Raw genomic sequence first — 22,218 nt, forward strand, 5'->3', positions numbered from 1 at the left:
GAATGCTGATATGTGAGAATCACCTGTCGACTATGTGAGATACTACCTGGAGGTTGTAGAGATGAAGATAAGAAACAATCGTTATAAATGCAGACGTAAACTATGTGAGTTTAAATAAACAGTCGCCGATTGAGGTCTTGTCTGATGTCTTGTCTTGATGTACATGTTGTCTGATGTCTCTCGGTGCTTTTGTTGTAAATAGCGAGCAAAAGCTGTTCCCGTGTCCATAAAATTACAGTCTCTAAAGAATTGGGCTTTCGTAAAAAGTTAAAGTCACTAGGGATATTGGGGGTCTGTGACATAGTTCATCAATGGTCTGTATAAAAGAGGTTGTCAAATTCTTCTTCCAAGCGGATGTCTTTGTACCTTGGAGGAAAACAAAGGAGAAACGGGTGAAAGAAACGGACCGTGGAATCACATTTTCATCACAACATTGTCTCTATCGTTGGGTCATAAATCAAATTAGTTGTTGTTATTACAGTGTCCTCGCTCCTCAGACTCATCTCTCTGGTACTACCTTTACACTTCGTTAAAGTCCGAACGCATCTAAATATCAGACCAACCAATATGACGACTCCCAGAATACACAAGAGAAATTCCCCTACATCCATTATAATACCTTGGGCCAATTCTCCTAAACCAGAGAACCAATTTTGTGGGTTCAACCATGACACCCAACTGGTCAGCTCATTACCCACAGCAGCGAGAGTGAGATTGTGTTTCCTTCGGAACTCCCACTTCAATTGCAAAATGTCATCCATCTTTTGGTCTATGACCTCGGCCGGGTCCTCAGTGCTGTTTGTAATATACGTGCAGCACTTTACTCCATACTGAGTTGCTAGGGTAACACAATACCCGCCTGTCACTGCTGTGAGGTAATTGAGAATCATCCTATGCTGAACCAGCTCTGTTTTGTAGGCTTGTAACTCTTTCCCAGTGTACCTGAACGTGTCGTCATACATTTCGGTGATATTGTCTAACAAATTTGCTAGCGCAGATATATATCTATAATTTATCACTCCTCTGGCGGTACGAGTGATATCTAACGCGAGTAGGAATTGAATCCCGGTGGATTCATGGATCATATCAGAGGCCGGATGCTCTGTCCTCTCAATCAGGTGCCGTTTAACGTCGTGCTCGTAATGAGTGTGAGTATAAGGAGCTTGGGCACCGCGGTGAATGTCTTTCATTTTGATATGGGATACAGTCATTACTTCAGGCAGTACTTTTCCAATGTAACACAATCCCTCTGAGTTTGGGGCAAGCCACTTATATGCCTTTCTCCCACATATGAAGTATGCATCATCGGGGAGAACATATGGGACGGAGTATGATATATCCATGTTACAAATTTTCCATGTGAAATCTCCTAACCGTAACTCTCCCATCTGTCTAGTACACATATCAGGTTGTACGATATGTGCACAGTATCCTGGTGATACTTCTCCAACTCGCATGGTCCTACTTCCTAGAGTGTACCTATACCGGAAATATTTTCCACTGTTGGCTATCTGGCGTATAAGCTCTGTGTCTATGGGCATTCTATCGGCTCTATATGAAAATGTCATGGTTTGATTATTCCATGACACTTCCCAATTTCCCGGCTTTCGGGGATTGGAAATGTTAAAGCATACTAAGGACCTATCCACATGATATTGGTGGAGCTTCAAACTAGGAGGACTAGAGATATTAAATCTCTTGTCCACCGGCCTCCCACCACTTAACTCAAGTACCTCTCCTACAGTTAAAGGGAATGGTACTAGCCCTGTTTTGCTATGACCTTGAGGTACTTGAGAGCATACCCAACAGTCTGTCTGGTTTAACACTTTACCCACTAAGGAGTGATAGTCACTCAATGGATGCCGGTCCATGTGGACATTAAAACTGGACTGACATTTCTTGATGCACCCATCCTCAACTATATTGTCACAGTGCCTACAGATGCAGTTCTCTTCAGCTAACAATCCTTCACAATTCCTTCTATTGTCAATGCTACCAGATCGTTTTCTGATACTCGCCTTTACTCGGTGATTATGTTGCTCTTGGAAAACTACGCCTCCATCCTGGTCATCAGAACCCATTCCAGATCCTTTCTCGACCTCCATGGTACTCTCACCGAAACATACTGCTCTGGTCAACATCATGGTCAACAGGAAAATCCGGATCACAGTCTCTCCGGGCAAGTCCATCTTATAGGAGGAAAAGGAGAAATTTGTAATGGGAGTACAGAAAATAATTGAGGGGAAAGAAAAATGTTACGATGTCTTCTAGTCTTGTTGTTCCTCTTGCTCTGTTGTCATCTTAAAGGTGCTGTCTCTCAATCTTCCAAACAAACATTCTGGTGATACAATATTCCTTCCAAATCTGCGATCTTTCTGTAAGGAGCAAAAATCTTGCATTACCATTTGTCTAACTGATGTGTGACATACCATCTGTAAAGCATGAGAACCTGAGAGAGAAGAGGAGAAAAAAAAAAAACAAACGAGAGAGAGAACAATTTATATATATGTTACATAAAACAACAAACAAAAAAAACATTGTCAGATCTACCGTTCACCATCAGGCTGTCGCATCAACACATCCATTGGTATCTTTGCGCAGTCTCCCCCACCAGTATTTCCACACTCCACCCTTTTGTGCCTGGCCAGGACACACCGATGTCGGTAGGTCACACTGGGGTTAGGTAGACTTCTGCAAAGACCAAGTAGCTATGTGATGTTTGAGTTTACAGATAAATTACAAAGTTTACCCGGCCGTTCCTGTGTCTACAAGGAACTGACCTCCCAATATCATTAACTGTAACCTCAGGTTTACTACCAGGCCTAATGATCAACTTTCCTGACTGCATATTACAGGTGCGGCCCAAACTTCTTCTTATGTGATCCCTGATTACAATTTTGAGTGTCATAACTCTGCTCGTGTTCTTGTCTAGGGGGTCTGACTTTATGAGGGCTGTTACAGTTGCTGGCATAATGCCCTTCTCTTTTACAAAGATAACAAACCCTTGGCTTCCTCCATGTGCCAGGGGCCTGGGGTTTTGGTCGATTTGATGCCTCCTCTAGTGCTTGGATGCTCATCACCATCAACCGCTCTCCCTGTGCTTCCCTGGTTCTTTGGATATCATGGTCATGTCGTTGTCTGGGGGATTGATATGACTTTTGTATATTTTTCACTCTACAGTCTCGTGCAAAATGTCCCTCTTTGTGACAATGGTAACAAACTATCACATTTGAATTTCTCACAGGGGTTTGGGGCTTAAGCTGGTGTGGCTTCGTTGTCAGGGCTTGTCTACTGCTTGTCATTTGCTTACTGCCCTGTGACTCCAGGTGTCTTTTGATGTTCCATTCATGGTCAATAGCAGACTCTCTCAAAACAGCCACCGAGACACCTCTCCAGTTAGGTAGAGAGTTCTGTACCCTTGTTCTCAATACTTCCTGTAAACCATCTATTAATATCTTAACCGCTATATCTCTATGCTGTGCATTTTTCTCAATGTCCGTGATCCCAGTATCTCTAGCCATTGCTCGATTGAAATAATTTGAAGTACTTTCCCCCTCACTTTGTCTTATGGAGAAAAAAAATTTCCACTCGACAACGGCTGGGAAATATACTCCCAACTGTCGGTTGATCTGCTTAATACATTCCTGATTGTGTTCCTCCGTACGAGGTACTTCTGTGTCTAATTTACAATCAGTAATAAATTTCGCAGAGTCAACACTGGAGGGCAAACATGCCCTCAGCACTGTCCGCCACTCTTTGTTGGTGGGTTCTGTGGAGTTTCCTAGTTCTTTAATAAACCTCTGACATGCAACTAGATCTTTCCTAGGATCAGGGAATTCAGACATAATTGTCCTTAATTCTGTCCGGGACCAGGGACGGCGCAGTGCACTGTCCCTGGCGGGAATGACTCCCTGAGCATCAGTCTGTCCATTTGGGACTGTGATCACCCTGACAGGGTTAAGTTCAACTACATCATCTTGTGTTGGTTCTACAATATGAGGTACATTTGTTTGTGCGTGATATATAACACCGTACGTACATGTGGACGCGACCTCACCTGACCCTCCGTTAGGGGGTTTGACTACTGCCTTTACCGATTGGGTCGCGTCCACCTGGATGTCTTGTATGATGGCTGCTGGAAAAGGTGCCGACCTCGTGCTGGGCTCACTTTCTTGCTTGTAATCCTGAGGGAAGTTTAACATGGGGTGCAACTTGCACGGGTTAACAGTTTTACTTTTATCATTGTTACATTTACTACTACCATAATTATTAATACAGTTGCTAAGTGCATTTTTATCATACACCAGTGTGCCATTCTCTGTAACCACTTTCTCTCCTGTTGCCATATTTTTCTTACCAAAGTGAGAGTCAGCTGTGTAAGCTAATCCTCCTTGTATTTCACTTTCCCGTTGCCATAACTGTAAACAACGATAATGTTTAATCCGTCTCTTTGCAGATTTAATGAGACATAGCCTTCTCCTTAGATTTTGTAACACCTCGGGGCTAAAACTGCCTACCCGTGGGAACTTTTCCCCGTCATGCACAGTCATTCTTTCCCATTCATCGCACAAAACCTCTGTGTGTGAACCGTATTTCTCACACATGATATACCTTGCCGACCCTATTGGCCGGTTTACTAAATCAACCTGAACCAGGGTTGATCGCCCCCTACCTGAACAACTGGCCCCCATCTTTGCAGGTGTTGCTTCCACTACCTCTGACCTTCAAATCAGGGTCTTCAGCGAACCGTTACAAAAACCAAGATGTCCGGGGTAGGCCGACGGTGAAAGTTTACCGAGTACCTTCACTCACTCGCCCACGTCAACCAATACGCCCACACACTGCCCTAGCGCTGGCGTACTCAACCTAGGGCCCCTGCAACCTGAACCTCTATTTACTGGAACGTGTGGGTGTGATCCGAAGAGCACTTACCCTTCCCAGTAAATATCAGTTGCTGGAGAATTCCTGAGTGACCAGCGAACCTCCCTTAAAATAAAAAATATTACACAAATCACGTTAGAATCTACAAATAGCGTTTATGACCCCTCTAGCGTACGCAAATGGTACTGGGTCAAGTTACAAACTAATGCACACAATTACATGCGGTACAATCGTACTGCACATAAGCAACTAATCTTATGTGCGGAACGACCAACGGAATCGAAAATTGTGGCTGCGAATTCCTTCAGCCAGAGCTTAATGGCCTATATGGGTATTGCACCAACCCTCCTGGCGTTGTGCTTCTTGACTCTATCTATAGCGGACTTCCTAGTCCGCTGTACCTAGACCTCCTGGTCTGTCTCTGGACCTCCTGGTCCATGACCTCCTGGTCTGCTATACTCTAATGCTCTTATTTTGATATGTTAACAAGGGATGCCTCCCAAGCACCGCGCTGTCACTTTCACGAATGTACCTCACGAGAACTCGATTTCCTGTGGTTCCACCCAAAAATGAGAAACATATATATATATATATATGCACACACTCTTTCACCTCATATACTCTTTACTTTCGTTTCTGCGCAGAAATCCTTTTCATTCAGTATCGCAGTCTAGTCCCGAAAGGAGTTACAACTAGAGAAGGATTTATTACGCTAAAATTTAGGACACTGAGATTGACTTGCGCTATTATCGCGTTGCTTCCGTATCGCCTACTAAAACAATACTATCGTGTGATTTGTATTACGTGGGCGTACCCATACGCTCCGTTGCGTAATATACGCTACGTGTGTAAGCCCTTGCGTCGCGTACGCTTGTCCCGCCCTTTGTTAGGGACACGTGTACACAGGCCAGACACGTCCACAGTAACACAAGTAACACGTTTCTATCAATGCAAATGATATTTAACTGTAATCATTTACTGAACACCACACAGAACTTCCTTGTATCTTAGGCAAGCCGTGTGCGTGTTTTACAAATTACTTCCTTACGTATTAATTTTACTTTTAACTATCAATAGCAACAAATCTTTCTCAGCACGTTATCAATGATAAATGGCAAACAGGAAGGCGAGATGTGAAAATTACACAAATGAAAAATGCAGGTGTGTGCATGTGTTGCGTACGCAATGTGTATCAAACAGAAATAAAACAGTTTTAAAAGACAATAGCGTACTGTTCTTACCTTCCGGTTCCGGATTCCACCAGCACTCCAACAGCGTAGCGATGCAGACGCTTATCTAGTCAGCACTACCGTATCCCTCACCACCAACACGGATACGAAGGGATACTACCTTCCTACCCTTTGCTGACAGATAAAGTCTGCTTGTGTTCGCTAGAGCGGATATGTGGAGGACGGATGAGCCGCCAATTGATAAAGCTAATTATTTATCTTATAACATTCACTATATATTGGTAAGAGACTCAGTACACAATGGGCATACGGGGTACCGTAAGGGTACGCACTTAGCGTAGCAGACGCTAGGCCGTGATCGAGACGCACGAGCGGCACGTTCGCTCACGGCTTACGCTGGGTATCGAGCACGCTATAGGCGGTCCGAGTACCGTAATGCTACTCTACTAGCGTAGCGGACGCTGTGCCCACAAGAGGAACACGAGCGGCGCAGACGCTCACAGGATGACACACAGTAAACCTTGTATGCAACACAATGAAAGGCTAAGCCTATACTGTAAACCTTGGTCTTGTAATGTTAGCACAATGTAATGCTAATTAACCTCTATTATATAAAAGCCGCTTGAGCGATTGAGACGCTCCGAATACCCTTAGCAATGTAATGATAAACACACAATACCTTGTAAGTTTCCAAAACCTTTATCTAGATGATTTTAGTATGTAAAAGGGGAAAACAGTTACAGCTTATACACTACAGTACTAACATAAAACACCTAAACAGAATAACTGAAAATATACAATATACAACAGCGTAACAATAACAGAGAGAGAGAGAGAGAGAGAGTATGGCAAATACAAACAGAGAATAAGTTGGTTACAGAGAAAAACTTACACACTGGGGAATGATCGCTGCGCAGTCCTGGAACCAGCTCTCTAGTTAGTCAATGATGAAAACCGTTGTGGAGAGTAGACTGAGCTGGCCCAGACTGGCTGCCTTATATACACTACATACAGTACACTACAAAGGGCCCTACAATCTCATTGTTCATTGGACACAGGAATCTGTCTTCACATTATAACAAAAGGTCATAGGTTGATTCGAACAGGTGGGTTGCGACTATTTCATGTTGCTCAGGTGGGAGGGAATCTCAGGATTCCCGCCCCATGGATAATGAACTGCAAATACAGTAAATGTCCATAAACTTCTTATAGACATAACTATTCGCAGGAGCGATTAATCTCTTTCAAACCAATACCGGAATGTTACTAATAATATACTCTACTGTTGCATACTAAACACCACTGCTCAAAACCTGTCTGACCCTTCGTATCATGTAAAGAGGGATCTCTCTGTCCATGAACCAGTTACACTAAACAAACTTACTGATATTATTAAGGGGACCATAACCTATAAAATACACTATTTGGATTAACTATGTAACGATCGAGTCGCCCGCCAGACGCACACAAACTCTACCGTAAATGCACATACCACGCGCCTGAGCGCACGACCGTGGAGGCGCCGTCACACAACTGCGAATATGCGCACGCACGGGAGAGAATGTGCACGTGCAGCGGGCAAGCACATGGGGTTAGTACAAGGCATCATAGGTCGCTATATTTTTCGACTTTGACAGCTCCAAAGTTAGTCCATTCAAAGCCATCTGGGCATTCTGCCCAATTTGTCAACAGTCTGCCTACTGCTAAATCCTCTCCAACATCTCTGTCTGTGCTAAATCAGGATACATTAGACCAAGCTATTAAAGATTTCCAAGCTGCAAAGTCAAGACAAGGTTCTCAGACTTTAGATTTGAAAGTCGCATATACTTCCATGTCTCCATCTTACAGCAACACTTCTGAAAGTATTGACTCCCCAGATTCAACATCTGCTCAGTCTTCTGATCAGTCTTCCCGTTCTCAGTTTTTCGACTCAACACTTTCCAAGCATAATCAGGTTTTGTTGAATCAATGTATCAGAGATTTCAAGAATTACAGGAATTGGAGAGCTTCAAAACCAGTTCAAAGTCTACCATCTGTTGACGTAAGTGTTGGCTATGCTGCCATTAACCCTAGTCCTGGTGTCTCATATAGCTTCAAATTTACTGGTCCACAGGTTGTCTCAGATACTGTTGTTCCTAAACAAAAGGTTCCCATGACCACACTAGACCTGGACTCTGACTCTGAAAGTGAGTTTGTTGACGACGACTCAAGTTACATTATGGGAGGTTCTATCCTTCCTAATTATGCCTTTTCCCAGGACGTAAATTCTGTCTCAAATGATCATGATTGGTCTACTTGTTCTGACAAGAAAAGTCTTTCTTCTGAAGATTAAATTTGGGAAGACTTTTGAGGACCTCTGCTTTCGTGTATTCCTAAATTATTTTTCAAGGATCCTCCAAGTTCCAGCGTGGGTGTTCGGTGCCCACCCATAAAAGGGGGGGGGGGGGTACTGTCAGGAATCTGCATTCTCCATCGCATCACTTGTTGTGAACAGGCGTCTCCTGGCTTCAGTCCTCTGTCTTCAGAGTATCCCCTGTGTATTGGACCTGTGGAACTACAGGTCCCAGCAGTTCCTGGTCCAGTTCCAGTTCTGTTCCAGTTCCAGTCTTCAGTCTCCTGCAGCCTACAGCTCACTTTGCTCCATCCAACCAGTACTATCATTTGGTAAACTACTGGTTTCAGCCAGCAGCCTGAAGTGCACAGTGTTTCTAGTTAACAGCATTTACTACCGGTGCACTACTGAGCTCAGCCAGCAATCAGCAGTGCATTGCAGAATTACTCTCCTGATGAATCATTAGCTCCAGCTAACTCACAGCTGATCTGAACACCCAATCCAGCGGGGTGTGTTCTCACAGAGATGCAACATCCAATCATCACAGACCAAGGGGTATAAACTGCAGTTCCTGACTCAGTCTTATCGCCTTGGACAATGAGTCACACTCGGTGTACTAGTGCTCCCGGTTCCCGTGTTCCTGTCTTCAAGTGGATCCCCTGTTGTACCTTTCATCGTTCTAGTCTTCAGTCTTCATTCCTTCAGCCTGCCACAGATTCCAGCCTGCTTCAGACTTCAGTCACAGATCACTACTTCCATCTGCCGTAAGAGACTTTCCTCAGGTGTTACTCTCTACTAAACCTGTGCACCTAATTAACAGCATTTCATCCTGTGCATTGTATCCAGCATTTAACACTCTTGCTGAGTAGGACTGTCTCCTGCCTGGGCCGTGCAAGGCCAAAGTATTTCTATGTTAGAGAGACTGTGTGATTTTACAAAATACCAGAGTTCTGCTTTTCTTCAGTTATTACTACAGTACCGTTTTGCATCCAGCTATTCAAGTTGTTATTATTATTACCTATTTCTGTTACCAGTGACTCTTGAATTTACATTTCCTTTGGACTCAGTAACTGTTCATTATCAGTTGTACCAGTTATTATCCTTGTTACAATTTCTGTTATTATTGGCTTCCAAGTAACTCCATTGTATATTATCCCATCTGTTTCCAACTACTCTGTGACACAATAAACACCAGTGCTTATGCGCAGGACTTTTATCAAGCCTCCTTGTTTTATACACCGCACCAGCCCTGACCCACTAGCGCCCCCTCTGGGAACAGATAAAACCAGAAACCTGACACAAAGAGCATTGAACAATTTTTGCAAAGACAGGACTAATTATATCCATACAACCTATTAGAAGCTAGGTTGAGGCAGGGTCCAGATCACAGGTGTTGGGATGCAAAATCAGAGCAATTTCCGCAATGTCCTTTACATCCACTGGTTTAAAGCTGGTCCATGAAGGCAGGTGGCTTATATTGGCAGGCTTTGTAGTTTGGCACTCCTTTGAAGGCACTGTGGAGATTCCAGCCAGGATGATGGATATTTTATCTGCAAAGAAGTTTGCAAACTCATTGAATCTTGCCTGGGAGAGGGTTTCATCAGTCTGCAGGCATGCTGGCTTGCAAAGCATCTCCACTGTGCGCAAAAGTTGAGCTGGCCTATTGATCTCATTTGACAGGAACTGTGATTTCTTATGGGTGATTGTCGATTGATATTCTTCATTATGCTTTATTAGCTTTATTTTGTCATCCACTAGGTTAGTCTTCCTCCATCGACTTTCCAGTCTATGCCCCCTTTTCTTGAGCTCACTAACACTGTTGTCGAACCAGGGAGCTTGACATTGTGGTTTACGAGGTCTTATACGCACAGGGGTGATAATATCAATTGCAGCCATAACATCCCTATTATAATAACGGACTAGGGAACAGGGATCTTCACAGGCACCCAGTATAGTATAAAGATCCAGATTTGTTGCTAGAGCCTGGGGAGTCATACCCCTCCTTTGATGATAACTGGTCAACTCCACGAGCAGAGATCTTATTTGAGGGGTTGCAACTGAGAACCAAAGGGAGAACCAAAGGGAGTGGTGGTCAGTGACTTCTAATCCAATCGGAAAGACAATATCAAACGTGTGACCACTTTTATGTGTGGCAGAAGGAATGACCTATGTGAAGCCCAGACCATTCATTGTGCACAGGAAGTCTTGGCCAAGGCGTGAGAGCTCATCATCCACCCATGCATTGAAACCCTAAGTTTAAGGTCTTTTTTGAAGCAGCCACCCTGCCACCCCTGTGGTCCAGTCTTGGGTTGTGGATGACAGAGTAGTTTGTTGTGATTGCAACCTCTAATATAGGTGCTGCATTTTCATCTAGCTAGGTCTCTGTAATACAGGCTAGATCAGCAGATTCAGTAAGGTTAGCAATTGTTGCAGCCTTGTTTCTTATAGATCTGGCATTACAAAGGACTGACCTGATTGGGCATTCCAGCGGGCCTTTATTTTTCTTTATGTTAAGTGCAGGCGCTCAGGGTATGGGGGTCACAAAGAGAGAATTGACAGTTCTGTTCTTCCAAGAACAGGGCCATCTTTTGGGTATCACTTCTATTTGATTGTTCTTTGAAGCTGGGGGTGAGCAGGTGGGCAAAAGACATGGTAAAATAAGTTTCCGGCCTGCTCGCTTCCCACAAATGCGCCTGTGTTTGCTTTTTAAATGCCAAGGGATTGAAGGATAGAAGCCTGTGATGGTGTAATAGGAACTGCGGAACGTGGTAGGTGGAGTGAAAGATTGAAACTGGAGGAATAAGTATACATTGGGTCATCAATGACAGATTACTATTAGTATGAGCTGCATATGATGATGAGAGAGGGAGAGAAAGCTGTATATATATTCCCCCCCCCCCCAATTCGGTATGTGATCCAAAAATTATAATGTTTCATGAACAAAGCTATTGCTATAACCTATTGCTGCTCCAATAATCCAATGTGTATATTTGAAACAAGTGATAAATAAAATAACTTTCCTTTTCTGTTGCTCATTTAGTCAATTATTCCAGGACCGAGCAGGCTTTTAGAAAGGTGTTAGAATCCAATTCCTATTGTGTAGGTGTGAAAAGTCTCAGTGTGAGAGGCCTTTGAAATAGATTTCTTGTGGGGGTAGGGATATCATTTGTCTTGGGTAATGGCTGGGATCCTGCAATTTGAAATGAACAGTTACCATTCAGACATTCAGAGCCTGGAAATAAAAGTCTTCTAAAGTCTAGAGATGTGGTGTTCCATGAGACAGCACCAATTACTGGAACAATGGAACAAGAATTACAGAAACAATATGTATCACTTGATATACAGTCAGCAGAAAGCATGTCTGAACCTGAAAGTGTTAATGTGGACACCTAATCAGGAAACAGGAGTTCCATGAGGAGCAATAAAGGTGTTTCATCCAAAAGATACAGTGAGGAATATGCAAATATAGCTTACTGTGAATCCCAAAATATGCAGGAAGCAAAACCAAGTAGCAACTGGAAAGAATGGAAGTCAGCAATAGATACAGAGCTGTCAGCTCTGGATGATAACAGTACATGGACTGTAGTTGACAGGCCGAGTAACCGTCAGACAATCAAGAACAAGTGGATCTTTTGTAAAAAGCTGAATACAGAAGGGACTATTTATCATTATAAAGTCCACCTTGTTGCTAAAGGATACACACAAAAATAGGGGATTGACTTCGGAAAGATCTTTTCACCTGTTGCAAGGTACAGCACCTTGAGGTTAGTTATTGCCATTGCTACACTTCATGATTTATTGTTATACCAGTTAGACTTTGATTCTGCATTCCTAAATGGAGAGTTGATTGAGGATATTTTTATGAATCTACCTGAGCATTATAATGAGTATGTTCCAAGAGGGAAAAGTTTGCCTTTTAAAGAAATCTTTATACGGCCTAAAGCAAAGTGGTCGTTGTTAGTATGTTAAGCTGGATGCTGTGCTGCTAGAGATGAACTTTTTTAGGTCAGAGACTGACCACTGCTTATATCACAAAACTATAGAGGCAAAACTGTTCTTCATAGTTGTGTATGTAGATGATCTATTGCTAGCAGGTCAAGAAGAGCACATTACTGGTGTAAAACAGCAGCTGAAACATACTGTAGATTCAAGCTAAAGCCCTGCAAATCATTTGTTAGGCATGAGGATTGTACAAAACCTGAAAGATGGGAATGTTACAATTGATTAACAGACATACATTAAAGCAATACTTAACAAGTATGGAATGTCTGATGCAAAACCAGTGAGCACTCCTATTGATAAAAGCATAAAATGGTAAAGGACATGTCACCAAAAATCCAGAAGAAGATAGAGAAATGAGAGAGATTTCTTATCAAAATGCTCTTGGTAGCTTGATGTATTCAGTAGAGATGAGCGCCTGAAATTTTTCGGGTTTTGTGTTTTGGTTTTGGGTTCGGTTCCGCGGCCGTGTTTTGGGTTCGAACGCGTTTTGGCAAAACCTCACCGAATTTTTTTTGTCGGATTCGGGTGTGTTTTTGATTCGGGTGTTTTTTTAAAAAAACACTAAAAAACAGCTTAAATCATAGAATTTGGGGGTCATTTTGATCCCAAAGTATTATTAACCTCAAAAACCATAATTTACACTCATTTTCAGTCTATTCTGAATACCTCACACCTCACAATATTATTTTTAGTCCTAAAATTTGCACCGAGGTCGCTGTGTGAGTAAGATAAGCGACCCTAGTGGCCGACACAAACACCGGGCCCATCTAGGAGTGGCACTGCAGTGTCACGCAGGATGTCCCTTCCAAAAAACCCTCCCCAAACAGCACATGACGCAAAGAAAAAAAGAGGCGCAATGAGGTAGCTGTGTGAGTAAGATTAGCGACCCTAGTGGCCGACACAAACACCGGGCCCATCTAGGAGTGGCACTGCAGTGTCACGCAGGATGGCCCTTCCAAAAAACCCTCCCCAAACAGCACATGACGCAAAGAAAAAAAGAGGCGCAATGAGGTAGCTGACTGTGTGAGTAAGATTAGCGACCCTAGTGGCCGACACAAACACCGGGCCCATCTAGGAGTGGCACTGCAGTGTCACGCAGGATGTCCCTTCCAAAAAAAACCTCCCCAATCAGCACATGATGCAAAGAAAAAGAAAAGAAAAAAGAGGTGCAAGATGGAATTGTCCTTGGGCCCTCCCACCCACCCTTATGTTGTATAAACAAAACAGGACATGCACACTTTAACCAACCCATCATTTCAGTGACAGGGTCTGCCACACGACTGTGACTGATATGACGGGTTGGTTTGGACCCCCCCCAAAAAAGAAGCAATTAATCTCTCCTTGCACAAACTGGCTCTACAGAGGCAAGATGTCCACCTCATCTTCACCCTCCGATATATCACCGTGTACATCCCCCTCCTCACAGATTATCAATTCGTCCCCACTGGAATCCACCATCTCAGCTCCCTGTGTACTTTGTGGAGGCAATTGCTGCTGGTCAATGTCTCCGCGGAGGAATTGATTATAATTCATTTTAATGAACATCATCTTCTCCACATTTTCTGGATGTAACCTCGTACGCCGATTGCTGACAAGGTGAGCGGCGGCACTAAACACTCTTTCGGAGTACACACTTGTGGGAGGGCAACTTAGGTAGAATAAAGCCAGTTTGTGCAAGGGCCTCCAAATTGCCTCTTTTTCCTGCCAGTATAAGTACGGACTGTGTGACGTGCCTACTTGGATGCGGTCACTCATATAATCCTCCACCATTCTATCAATGTTGAGAGAATCATATGCAGTGACAGTAGACGACATGTCCGTAATCGTTGTCAGGTCCTTCAGTCCAGACCAGATGTCAGCATCAGCAGTCGCTCCAGACTTCCCTGCATCACCGCCAGCGGGTGGGCTCGGAATTCTGAGCCTTTTCCTCGCACCCCCAGTTGCGGGAGAATGTGAAGGAGGAGATGTTGACAGGTCGCGTTCCGCTTGACTTGACAATTTTGTCACCAGCAGGTCTTTCAACCCCAGCAGACCTGTGTCTGCCGGAAAGAGAGATCCAAGGTAGGCTTTAAATCTAGGATCGAGCACGGTGGCCAAAATGTAGTGCTCTGATTTCAACAGATTGACCACCCGTGAATCCTTGTTAAGCGAATTAAGGGCTGCATCCACAAGTCCCACATGCCTAGCGGAATCGCTCCCTTTTAGCTCCTTCTTCAATGCCTCCAGCTTCTTCTGCAAAAGCCTGATGAGGGGAATGACCTGACTCAGGCTGGCAGTGTCTGAACTGACTTCACGTGTGGCAAGTTCAAAGGGCATCAGAACCTTGCACAACGTTGAAATCATTCTCCACTGCGCTTGAGACAGGTGCATTCCATCTCCTATATCGTGCTCAATTGTATAGGCTTGAATGGCCTTTTGCTGCTCCTCCAACCTCTGAAGCATATAGAGGGTTGAATTCCACCTCGTTACCACTTCTTGCTTCAGATGATGGCAGGGCAGGTTCAGTAGTTTTTGGTGGTGCTCCAGTCTTCTGTACGTGGTGCCTGTACGCCGAAAGTGTCCCGCAATTTTTCTGGCCACCGACAGCATCTCTTGCACGCCCCTGTCGTTTTTTAAAAAATTCTGCACCACCAAATTCAAGGTATGTCCAAAACATGGGACGTGCTGGAATTTGCCCATATTTAATGCACACACAATATTGCTGGCGTTGTCCGATGCCACAAATCCACAGGAGAGTCCAATTGGGGTAAGCCATTCCGCGATGATCTTCCTCAGTTGCCGTAAGAGGTTTTCAGCTGTGTGCGTATTCTGGAAAGCGGTGATACAAAGCGTAGCCAGCCTAGGAAAGAGTTGGCGTTTGCGAGATGCTGCTACTGGTGCCGCCGCTGCTGTTCTTGCGGCGGGAGTCCATACATCTACCCAGTGGGCTGTCACAGTCATATAGTCCTGACCCTGCCCTGCTCCACTTGTCCACATGTCCGTGGTTAAGTGGACATTGGGTACAACTGCATTTTTTAGGAGACTGGTGAGTCTTTTTCTGACGTCCGTGTACATTCTCGGTATCGCCTGCCTAGAGAAGTGGAACCTAGATGGTATTTGGTAACGGGGGCACACTGCCTCAATAAATTGTCTAGTTCCCTGTGAACTAACGGCGGATACCGGACGCACGTCTAACACCAACATAGTTGTCAAGGACTCAGTTATCCGCTTTGCAGTAGGATGACTGCTGTGATATTTCATCTTCCTCGCAAAGGACTGTTGAACAGTCAATTGCTTACTGGAAGTAGTACAAGTGGGCTTACGACTTCCCCTCTGGGATGACCATCGACTCCCAGCGGCAACAACAGCAGCGCCAGCAGCAGTAGGCGTTACACGCAAGGATGCATCGGAGGAATCCCAGGCAGGAGAGGACTCGTCAGACTTGCCAGTGACATGGCCTGCAGGACTATTGGCATTCCTGGGGAAGGAGGAAATTGACACTGAGGGAGTTGGTGGGGTGGTTTGCGTGAGCTTGGTTACAAGAGGAAGGGATTTACTGGTCAGTGGACTGCTTCCGCTGTCACCCAAAGTTTTTGAACTTGTCACTGACTTATTATGAATGCGCTGCAGGTGACGTATAAGGGAGGATGTTCCGAGGTGGTTAACGTCCTTACCCCTACTTATTACAGCTTGACAAAGGGAACACACGGCTTGACACCTGTTGTCCGCATTTCTGGTGAAATACCTCCACACCGAAGAGCTGATTTTTTTGGTATTTTCACCTGGCATGTCAACGGCCATATTCCTCCCACGGACAACAGGTGTCTCCCCGGGTGCCTGACTTAAACAAACCACCTCACCATCAGAATCCTCCTGGTCAATTTCCTCCCCAGCGCCAGCAACACCCATATCCTCCTCATCCTGGTGTACTTCAACACTGACATCTTCAATCTGACTATCAGGAACTGGACTGCGGGTGCTCCTTCCAGCACTTGCAGGGGGCGTGCAAATGGTGGAAGGCGCATGCTCTTCACGTCCAGTGTTGGGAAGGTCAGGCATCGCAACCGACACAATTGGACTCTCCTTGTGGATTTGGGATTTCAAAGAACGCACAGTTCTTTGCGGTGCTTTTGCCAGCTTGAGTCTTTTCAGTTTTCTAGCGAGAGGCTGAGTGCTTCCATCCTCATGTGAAGCTGAACCACTAGCCATGAACATAGGCCAGGGCCTCAGCCGTTCCTTGCCACTCCGTGTGGTAAATGGCATATTGGCAAGTTTACGCTTCTCCTCCGACAATTTTATTTTAGGTTTTGGAGTCCTTTTTTTACTGATATTTGGTGTTTTGGTTTTGACATGCTCTGTACTATGCCATTGGGCATCGGCCTTGGCAGACGACGTTGCTGGCATTTCATCGTCTCGGCCATGACTAGTGGCAGCAGCTTCAGCACGAGGTGGAAGTGGATCTTGATCTTTCCCTAATTTTGGAACCTCAACATTTTTGTTCTCCATATTTTAATAGGCACAACTAAAAGGCACCTCAGGTAAACAATGGAGATGGATGGATTGGATACTAGTATACAATTATGGACGGGCTGCCGAGTGCCGACACAGAGGTAGCCACAGCCGTGAACTACCGCACTGTACTGTGTCTGCTGCTGATATATAGACTGGTTGATAAAGAGATAGTATACTCGTAACTAGTATGTATGTATAAAGAAAGAAAAAAAAACCACGGTTAGGTGGTATATACAATTATGGACGGGCTGCCGAGTGCCGACACAGAGGTAGCCACAGCCGTGAACTACCGCACTGTACTGTTTCTGCTGCTAATATATAGACTGGTTGATAAAGAGATAGTATACTCGTAACTAGTATGTATGTATAAAGAAAGAAAAAAAAACCACGGTTAGGTGGTATATACAATTATGGACGGGCTGCCGAGTGCCGACACAGAGGTAGCCACAGCCGTGAACTACCGCACTGTACTGTGTCTGCTGCTAATATATAGACTGGTTGATAAAGAGATAGTATACTCGTAACTAGTATGTATGTATAAAGAAAGAAAAAAAAATCACGGTTAGGTGGTATATACAATTATGGACGGGCTGCCGAGTGCCGACACAGAGGTAGCCACAGCCGTGAACTACCGCACTGTACTGTGTCTGCTGCTAATATATAGACTGGTTGATAAAGAGATAGTATACTCGTAACTAGTATGTATGTATAAAGAAAGAAAAAAAAACCACGGTTAGGTGGTATATACAATTATGGACGGGCTGCCGAGTGCCGACACAGAGGTAGCCACAGCCGTGAACTACCGCACTGTACTGTGTCTGCTGCTAATATATAGACTGGTTGATAAAGAGATAGTATACTCGTAACTAGTATGTATGTATAAAGAAAGAAAAAAAAACCACGGTTAGGTGGTATATACAATTATGGACGGGCTGCCGAGTGCCGACACAGAGGTAGCCACAGCCGTGAACTACCGCACTGTACTGTGTCTGCTGCTAATATATAGACTGGTTGATAAAGAGATAGTATACTCGTAACTAGTATGTATGTATAAAGAAAGAAAAAAAAACCACGGTTAGGTGGTATATACAATTATGGACGGGCTGCCGAGTGCCGACACAGAGGTAGCCACAGCCGTGAACTACCGCACTGTACTGTGTCTGCTGCTAATATATAGACTGGTTGATAAAGAGATAGTATACTCGTAACTAGTATGTATGTATAAAGAAAGAAAAAAAAACCACGGTTAGGTGGTATATACAATTATGGACGGGCTGCCGAGTGCCGACACAGAGGTAGCCACAGCCGTGAACTACCGCACTGTACTGTGTCTGCTGCTAATATATAGACTGGTTGATAAAGAGATAGTATACTCGTAACTAGTATGTATGTATAAAGAAAGAAAAAAAAACCACGGTTAGGTGGTATATACAATTATGGACGGGCTGCCGAGTGCCGACACAGAGGTAGCCACAGCCGTGAACTACCGCACTGTACTGTGTCTGCTGCTAATATAGACTGGTTGATAAAGAGATAGTATACTACTAATATTATATATACTGGTGGTCAGGTCACTGGTCACTAGTCACACTGGCAGTGGCACTCCTGCAGCAAAAGTGTGCACTGTTTAATTTTAATATAATATTATGTACTCCTGGCTCCTGCTATAACCTATAACTGGCACTGCAGTAGTGCTCCCCAGTCTCCCCCACAATTATAAGCTGTGTGAGCTGAGCAGTCAGACAGATATATAATATATATAGATGATGCAGCACACTGGCCTGAGCCTGAGCAGTGCACACAGATATGGTATGTGACTGACTGAGTCACTGTGTGTATCGCTTTTTTCAGGCAGAGAACGGATATATTAAATAAACTGCACTGTGTGTCTGGTGGTCACTCACTATATAATATATTATGTACTCCTGGCTCCTGCTATAACCTATAACTGGCACTGCAGTAGTGCTCCCCAGTCTCCCCCACAATTATAAGCTGTGTGAGCTGAGCAGTCAGACAGATATATAATATTATATATAGATAATAGATGATGCAGCACACTGGCCTGAGCCTGAGCAGTGCACACAGATATGGTATGTGACTGAGTCACTGTGTGCTGTGTATCGCTTTTTTCAGGCAGAGAACGGATTATAAATAAAAGTGGTGGTCACTGGTCACTATCAGCAAAACTCTGCACTGTACACTACTGGGTACTCCTAATGCTCCCCAAAATTAGTAAATCAAGTGTCTAAACGGAGAGGACGCCAGCCACGTCCTCTCCCTATCAATCTCAATGCACGTGTGAAAATGGCGGCGACGCGCGGCTCCTTCTATAGAATCCGAGTCTCGCGATAGAATCCGAGCCTCGCGAGAATCCGACAGCGTCATGATGACGTTCGGGCGCGCTCGGGTTAACCGAGCAAGGCGGGAAGATCCGAGTCGCTCGGACCCGTGAAAAAAAACATGAAGTTCTGGCGGGTTCGGATTCAGAGAAACCGAACCCGCTCATCTCTAGTATTCAGGTATTGGGACTCGCCCCAATATCACACATGCAGTGACCTGGGCAAGCCAGTTTGAAATCAATCCTGGGAGGCAACACTGGTTTGCAGTCAACAGAATCTTAAGATACCTGAAAAATAAAAGTTCATTAAAGTTGGTATTTACAAAATCAGAAGATTCAACTTCAAACTTTTTCTGTGATGCCGATTGGGGATCAGATGAGGATGCCGATTGTTCCTGTCACAACTGAGGGCTGAGTCTGACCTGGAGAGGCCTCAGTTGTAGGGGCTGGAGTGTAAGTGAACCGGGATGGTTGGATAGGGTTCTTAGACATGCAGAGGATTAGGCACTGAAGCCCGAAGGCGTGATGAAGACAACGTGTTAAAATAAAGTCTGTTTATTAAACACACAGTTCTGATACACCTAGGCAGTTCAGGTAATTTAACGGTAGATTGTGCATTGAAAATAACAGTACAGTTCCTTTAGCACAGTGGTAGAAAGATATTGTGGCAATATAGAATGAGTTGGTAATAAAGTCACTGCAAGTCCCAGAGATGTAATGTCCGTTGGCCACAGCTAACCACTGTAAAGGGAAACAAGCAGGTACTGACCAGCAGGTTATACTCTGAGAGCTGGAGTCGAGATAGATGCACAGAGGTTGAGAAGAACACAGGAGAACTGCCGGGGATGCCGGATGGAACCGGACCAGACAGGAAGGTGTAGCAGAACTCACCGATGATGTTAGAGTCCGATGGTGAGTATTGATGGTGATGAGTATCGATGGTGGAACACCAATGAAGCTGGAGATCGATGGAGGAACACAGATGGAGCTAGGCAGAGCTGCAAACAACGGGAGTGGAGAGATACCAGAACACTACTGGAAGCTGGAAGTGGAGCAAAGTCCAACGCTGGAAGCTGAAAGCCAATGTAGGTATCACAACAAATAACCAAGAAGCAGAGCTGGAGCAATGCAGAAGTCAGGGTGCACCGCAAGCTGTTAAACGGTGCGGGTCTCTAAGTGCAGCTGATTCACAGGAGTTGAACACAGGAGCTGGAATACCTGGAGACTCGAACTGTAGATTCCACAGACAGGAGAGACATGTGTACAAGGTTTGACAACCAAAGCACTGACGATTAGGCAGCCTTGATGCAGATATTTATACCAGCTGGGAAGCAGGTATTGGCTGGCTAATCAGGCAGAGTCCAGAGTGCAGCTGCTGGGTAATAAGGCAGAGTCCAGAGTGCAGCTGATAGGCTGTAAAGCAACATGTGATGATGCCAAACATGGCTGTGCCCATGTTTGAATCTGGAGGGAAAGTCTGTTTGAACTTTACAATGTGAGAGACTGAGGCCATGTTACACAGCGTGCTGCACACAGACAGCGCAGGTGGAATCCGGGCTTGGAGCACTGGGCCAGTCTCAGGAGACACTTGGAAAGTAAGAAATGGTGATGAATTACCCGGATCGTGACAGTTCCTATATGGGATACTTGTTTGTTTTGGCAGGCGCAGCCATCAGCTGGCCGAGCAGCACGCAACCCACTGTTGCCCTATCCACCACTGAGGCGGAGTACATGGCACTTACGGAAACTGCAAAAGAAGCTTTATTGATAAAGAAGACTTTATGCTTAGCTTAGCCTTCTTTTCCACAGTGAGATCATCAACATTGCGTGTGGTAATAAGCGTACAATTGATTTGTCTTCCAGCACCAAATATTATGGACGGTCCAAACACATTGCCATTAGACATCACTTCATCCGTGAGTTAGTGCAGAATAAGTCTGTCAATGTGGATTATATAGCAAGCGAGAACAATGCTGCTGATATGCTAACTAAGAGACTGTCATAACATCTGCTGTATATGTTCCTGACAAAATGTGGACTGGAATACATTTAAGAAATGTTGATTTGCTTTACTGTTTGCTTACCATGTTTTATGAATATGTTTCCGGTTACAGGAAACTTTGTAATTTTTTTTATAAAGTGTAATGTTTATATACAGTATGTGACCGGAGACAGCCTTGAGTGAGGGGGAAGTGGCGGGGGGGGGGGGGAGCACTTTGTGATCTGTCTCCGTCCTAATGCTAGAGGCAACTTCCCTGCTGTAGTGTTTACCTCCTAGTGTTAGCTCATGCGGGAGGAGGTGCCTGATGTTATTGTTTGGGCGGGACCGCGCACCTCTTCCAAGTTCTTCCTGGAAGAGACACTGCACGGATGTGCAGCTTATAGGGGGTCATTCCGAGTTGATCGCTAGCTGCACAGTGATCAGGCTAAAAATTGCCACTTCTGCGCATGCGTATGCACCGCAATGCGCACGCACGACGTACCGTTACATAGTCCTTCCTGCTTTTGCACAGGTTCTAGCAAAGCTTTCAGACGCACGTGCCGTGCCGTGCAAGAAGATTGACAGGAAGGGGGTGTTTCTGGGTATCAACTGACCGTTTTCTGGGAGTGTTTGGAAAAACGCAGGCATGCCAGGGAAAATGCAGGCGTGGCTGGGCGAACGCTGGGCGGGTGTGTGACGTCAAAAGCCATCTCACCAATGTTAGAATCAACGCACACGAAGAGTAAGTCCAGAGCTGGTCTTGTTCTACACAAAATGTTTTTGCAGGCGCTCTGCTGCACAGGCGTTCACACTTCTGCAAAGTGAAAATACACTCCCCGGTGGGCGGCGACTATGCGTTTGCATGGCTGCTAAAAACTGCTAGCCAGTGAACAACTCAGAATGACCCCCATAGTCTCCCGCGTAATGTGACCTTGTCTGTCCACAGCCGCACCCTACATATGTATAGCCGCTGTGAAACCGCTGTATCACGCTGTCACCCTGA

Source organism: Pseudophryne corroboree, chromosome 10 (assembly GCF_028390025.1).
Source record: "Pseudophryne corroboree isolate aPseCor3 chromosome 10, aPseCor3.hap2, whole genome shotgun sequence".
NCBI classification, from domain to species: domain Eukaryota; kingdom Metazoa; phylum Chordata; class Amphibia; order Anura; family Myobatrachidae; genus Pseudophryne; species Pseudophryne corroboree.